The sequence below is a fragment of the Manis pentadactyla genome, chromosome 6 (assembly GCF_030020395.1).
Source record: "Manis pentadactyla isolate mManPen7 chromosome 6, mManPen7.hap1, whole genome shotgun sequence".
Lineage (NCBI taxonomy): Eukaryota > Metazoa > Chordata > Mammalia > Pholidota > Manidae > Manis > Manis pentadactyla.
In genome coordinates, this window is record NC_080024.1 from 107,985,884 (window position 1) to 107,991,883 (window position 6,000).

At 43.0% G+C, this 6,000-nt stretch overlaps 1 non-coding gene and 1 pseudogene across 1 annotated transcript; both read right to left on the bottom strand.

Moving 5' to 3' along the window:
* Positions 1-5,590, bottom strand: part of LOC118909938 (solute carrier family 41 member 2-like) — a 52,216-nt pseudogene extending 46,626 nt beyond the window's left edge.
* LOC118909946 (U1 spliceosomal RNA) lies at positions 1,155-1,318 on the bottom strand. The gene has a single exon (XR_005023780.2). It is a non-coding gene; the product is annotated as a U1 spliceosomal RNA (small nuclear RNA).
* Positions 5,591-6,000: the final 410 nt, after the last annotated feature.

Genomic DNA, 6,000 nt, shown 5'->3' on the forward strand with positions numbered 1-6,000 from the left:
CATGGAAACTGTTGCTGAAAGCAGGACGATGAATTGTGTCTGGTACAGATACAACACCACTTCCCGTGATTCCTGACAGCCTTGATTTCAAAAGTTTGTAAGAAGCTGTTGGGAAGTTTCAATCCATTTTTGTGCAGACCAGTCTAATCCCTCTCCACAAGGCTGCATGTCAGGGGATGGACCCCTCTGTTCCACGTGAGATATGATGGCAGAGCACAAATTTAAACTAAAGTCTGACAGAACATTCCCTTGTGGCTAGAAAAACCTGTTGGTCTTATCTATATGCACATAAAAGATAACTTTCACCATTATAAAGAGAATCTTTTCTAAAATGACTTTTGCCATCATAAAGAGAACCTCTTCTAAAATGACTTCTGTCTACACTTCTGGAAGATAGATGGATATATACTTAATCCCAATTTTCCAGCACTCTGTATATATACTTTGGTGGTAATTATGTTATCACCACTTCTTTGAACCTTCACTTAGGTTGTTCACTTGAAGGGACTTTCCAAGTATTATATTATCTTTAAAAAATATAATTGACTCCTCTCAGTATTTTTTCCATTAGAAATGATGGTATGGTATCAGTATACAAGATTCTTTTCCTAAAAATAAATTTGATTTTCTTTCTCACATATGGAAAAGATATCAGATCTCATTGATTCTAAGACACATTTTTTTTTCATCTTATTATCTCTGAAACCATGAAGTGTCTTATATTTGGTGAAATGTACCATATATTCTGAATTTGTTACCATCAGGAATAGGCTGCTATAGAAAAATGGTTGAATATTTGCTATAGATCTTGAATTTGTATTAATTAAAAAAGTTAAATGGATAAAGGCAAAAATCATTCAATGGCTGTAGATAAGCATATAGATATTTGGCATAATTGTTTTAGCTTTTCAGATTTATTGTTTTGAGATGATTAAATTTGGTTAAATGTAATATATATTAGGGTGTACTGTATGCAATATAGGTAATACTAAAGACCCTGAAATGCATAATGACTTAATATTATTATGAAATTGAGACTTACAACAATATGCATCATCTGAAGATCAATTAGAGCAGACAGCAAATTGGGGCTCTTCTCATTGGTCTTGAGATTATAATGGAATTGCTCTGGTTATCTTTTTTTTTTTTGTTAAGAGGGGAAAGCGCGAATGCAATCCCCCACTACCAGAAATGATGCAGCCGAGTTTCCCACATTTGGGGAAATCGCAGGGGTCAGCACATCCGGAGTGCAATGGATAAGCCTTGCCCTGGGAAAACCACCTTCGTGATCATGGTATTTCCCCTGCCAGGTAAGTATGGTTATCTTTCAGATGGAGATGGTAATGGTCTCAGGACTTGTTCTAGTTCATTGTTTCCTCACCAAATTGCACTCTTGACATGCAGACTTTCAGTGTAGACTTCAGTAAAAGGCTCATACAGTGTGGTGTCAGTTCGGTAGGGGAGGGGCAGTGTCCAGCATGATGGGAGTCTCCCTCAGCCCACACCTTGAGACAAAGAGCAGCAAACACCCCCACAAACCCACTGCTCCCTATGTGCCACTCCTGTAAGTCTGGACCCCCTGTGCCTGGGACCCTGTCCTGGCATCCTTTCCCCATTAATTGGCTCAGACACCACCCTTCTTTGGGATGCACCTAAAATTTCAAGTTATACCCACACTTTTAGGCTTGGCTAACACACTGCCTCCTCAGTGAAGCCTTTCCTACAGCTCTGGGAGAGAAGTACTTGCTCCTTCCTTTGGGTTCTCTTAACATTTTAGCTGCACTACTGTATTAGAATGTGGTGTCTTCCACTGGTATGCAGTGATTTATTTACTTACCACTATACTTGAAGCTTCTTGATAGTGAGAACTACATCTTATAAATAGGTTTTTATCTCCCACATGGAACATATATTTGAAAGCATTTTAAATAAGGCCAACATGTTTTATAAAGTACTATTGAAAGATAGCTGCTGATCCTGCCCTCACCATTGCTGCTGCAATTATTGCCATCACCACCATCACCATCATCATCCTCACCATCCCCACAATTACCATCATCTTTCCCATCATCCCCACATTCCCCACCACCACCATCATCATTGTCATCATAGCCACCATCATCACCAACACCATCATCACCACCATCCCCATCATCACCATCATCATAACCACCATCATCACCAGCACCATCATCATCCCCACCATCCTCACCATCACCATCATCATCCCCATTATCCCCACCATCCCCACCACCATCCCCATCATCCCCACCACCTTCACCATCACCATCACCACCATCATTACCATCATCATCACCATCACGTCACCATCATCTTCATCATCATCACCACCACCATCACCATCACCATCACCATCATCTTCACCATTGTCATCATGATTATCACCATCACCATCATCATCTTCATCACCACCATTGTCATCTCATCATCATCATCATCACCATCTTCATCATTATCATCACCATTAATATCATCTTTGTATCATTGCAGGACGCACCTATAGTCTAGAGGGAGTGGATCCATTTTCTTCTCACATTCAGATATATCTTTCAATGTAGCCTTTATCTGCAATATAGGAAATATTCTAGATCTCCATCAATCTCCCTCTTGGGCTTATATATCAGTGTGTTCTGGGCCTGGGCAAAGGACAGGAGAGCAATTTATCAGGCCCACTCAGAGACACTTCTGAGAAATCAGTGAGGCAGGCCACAGGGAGTTTACTTCTTGGGGGAAAAAGAAACTTTCTAGGGGAAAACATCCTAAAGGAAGTGGGAACAGGAATAAAAGAATAATAATAGTGGTAAGATTTATTGAGCACTTACTATGTGCCAGGAGCTATTTACTTACGTAATGTCACCTACAATGCTGAGGAAGTACGTCCTATAATTGTGCACAGGTAGTGCACCATGACCCAGTTGGAAAGCCTTAACTAGGGGATTCTAGTTGTGGCATCTGATGATTTTTCTTGGGTTTTTAATCATGAGTTCACTCTAAGTTTCAGGGAAGAAGATAATGTGAGTGAAAACAGAAGAATGTAAAGCAAAACTGCATGGCTACCTCTTTACCGATGTGACCTCAAAAGGAAAAGGGTGCTTGCTCCAGAGTTACCCCCAAACATATGGCCCTTTGGGGAAGTCAAGGGCCTCAGTGCCTCACCTGGGGTGCTGAGCAGGCATAGCCAGCCTAGCACAGTTGACAGGGCTTGGGCAGAGGGAGCACAGCACAGAAGCAACAAGAAACCCCTGGGACGGGGGTGCTGACTGGGAGGTGGTGAGAGCCAGGGAGGAGGCATGGGGTCCTCCCTGCGGGGGAGGGGGCTGGTCAGAGAGGGGGTGCAGAGAGCTCCTTGTGAGCCCCTGTGGCTCAGCTCTGCGGTGTGGGAGACATGCTTGGTGAGACTCCTTATTTTGCCTGGAGGGATGTTCACAAATATGATTGCACCATCCTCCCTCCCTCCATCCTTCTTTCTTTCCTTTATTTTCTCTTATTCTCTTATATTCAATAAAACAAAACAAGTAAAGCTGTTTGGATCACCAGCTCAGGGGCAGGAATAGAGCCAAGCGTCTGAAGTCTCCACACTTAAGATGCTGTCTGTCTCATGGGGGCCTCAGAAAGAAAGACAGGACAGTACAATTTCCAGGAAGGGTAGTTTGGAACTCCTAGTTCCCTCTCCTGGTTCATTTCACTTCCAGGTCTCAGTGATTCTGCCATTGGGAGCCATAAAATGGGCACACTGCTTAGAGATGTTCGGACATCGGAGCCCCCATCAGCCTCTGACAGGTCAACATGCTGCCTGTGGGGCATGGCAAATCTTTAAACGTTCAGGAGCCGCCTTATCTGAATTTCTGAGCCCCAAACTTAAATTGGCATATTCTCCAAATGTAAATAAATTCTAAAACTGGTGAGTGGCCCAGTAGATGCCAAATGAGCTCCTTGGTAAGAACCCGCACTAAAAATAGCTAAAATTTATTAAGAACTTATGAGGCCAGATGGTATCCTATGTGCTGGACATTTATCACATCCCTCAACTTTCACAAGAATGCAATGAGGTATGCACTATTATTCCTATTTTTCAGATGAGGAAGGCAAATCCTATGGAGAGTAAGTGCCTTGCCCTGGGCTGCACAGCTTGGGAGTTTTGGAGCCTGGTAGTCAGGTCCCATGTGGGTGTCCTCACCCATCCACTAGCCTGACAGTCAACTCTTTATCTTAGAGGAGACTTAAAGAGAGACTGAGGGACATGGAGGCATTAAATTTTCTATTCTGTGTTATTAGTGTAACTAACAAGAAATTAAATCATAATAAAAAATCAACGTTGTTACTATGCTGAGAGAAGAAAAAAAAGACATGTAACGGAACCGCATACAAAGATAAGCATTTGGCCCTCAAAATAATACATTTTAAGTACAGAATGGGAAATACACTGTTCAGAAGCAGGTGTGTAAGAGGATTAGAGTTTTAGTTACATGTCAGCAGTGTGATGTCACTGCTCCCAGAGATGATGCACATTGCGTGACATTAATTAAACAACAGTGTCATGAGTGGGATGTGTTGTCTCCCTCTTTAAGTTGGTCGGAATAGAGCACTGGTGAACACAGAAGAGGCTTTTTTTGGTGGAATATTTTTCTTACCAATGATCTATAAAGGTTGATCAGACTGTGGCACTGAAAGTTCAGATAAAGAGATAGGTGACAATGTGAGAATTTCCTAATGGAGGTGTGGTGAAATTGCTTCCAGATATTATTTAGTATTGTTATTAGACCAGCAAATGTTAGGGAGACACGTCCCTCTCTCCCTGCACATGGGGGTAAGCTCCAAGAGTGCTGGCACAGCTCCCAGACCACCCTTCAGTCTGTTCAGGAGAGCACGCAAAACACACAGAAGCATGAAGGCTTCCTCTCCAGAGAAACCAGTCCACTGAAGAGGCAGAACTTGGCAAGGGCCAGGCAGAAACGGACTGTTCTTTCTCCCTGTCTCTTCACATCCATTATCTGGATGCAATTTCAGGCCATTGTTATTATTTTGTGATCACTGTTAGGCAAAAACAAAACAGTCTGTTTTCCAAGAACTGAACTCCAGTCCAATGTACATCAGCACTCAGACACTGATTTCATGCCCACAGAGAGCCCATCTGGGCCAGAAGCCGCAGCAGGGAGGGCCATGGGGACTTGTTTTCTCCTTCTGTCCCCACTTCCTCTCCCACTCATTAGCTGCTATTTTGGTAACCACACAAAATTCTAGTTGAAGGGTGGGAGGAAAGGTAAAGAACAGACATTATCTTATTTACTTGGTAAATTGCAATCTGAGTCCAAGAGTTGATTCTTTCTTTCTTAGGGGATCTTCTGGATTCTTTTTGAAGACTGACCCAATCAATGGGGTTCTCTCATCTTGGACGTGTCCTTCTTTCTCCAATTGGCTGCTTGTAATTTCCTTGTCAGGTTCTTGTTTCTTGTGATTCACCTCTTTTTGGGTCCAGCTCATCTTCCAAGCAGTCCTCTTGGCTAGAGTTTCTTTTCAAGGTGACTTCACCTGGATCTCTGTGTGCGTGGAGATTAGAGGTGGTTCCCATCTGGCCTACAGAACTAGGATGACCTCTCTGCTTAACTCTGCCATCATGAAGTTTCTACCCCTCCTCCCTCTGCCAGCTCAAGGCAGCTGGCCAGTCACTCACCTTTACAGTCCCCTGGTATGAGCTAGACACAAGTCCTTGTATACTTCAAATTCCAGGGAGCAGGTACTAAGCTGTGATTCCCTGCAAGCCACATACATCTGTGCCCATGGGAGAGGGAAACACAGGGGCCAGTTACATAGATCTTTAAAGGAATCCTAATTGATGCTCCCTTCAGGCTTCATGACAAGCAGTTTACCATCTCTTACACAGTCTGGAGGTAAGAACTCAATGTATATAATCTCTAAGCAAGAGACTTGTAGGTGGTCTAGACTTCTCTCATTATGTGATCAGATGTGGCAGCTAATGTA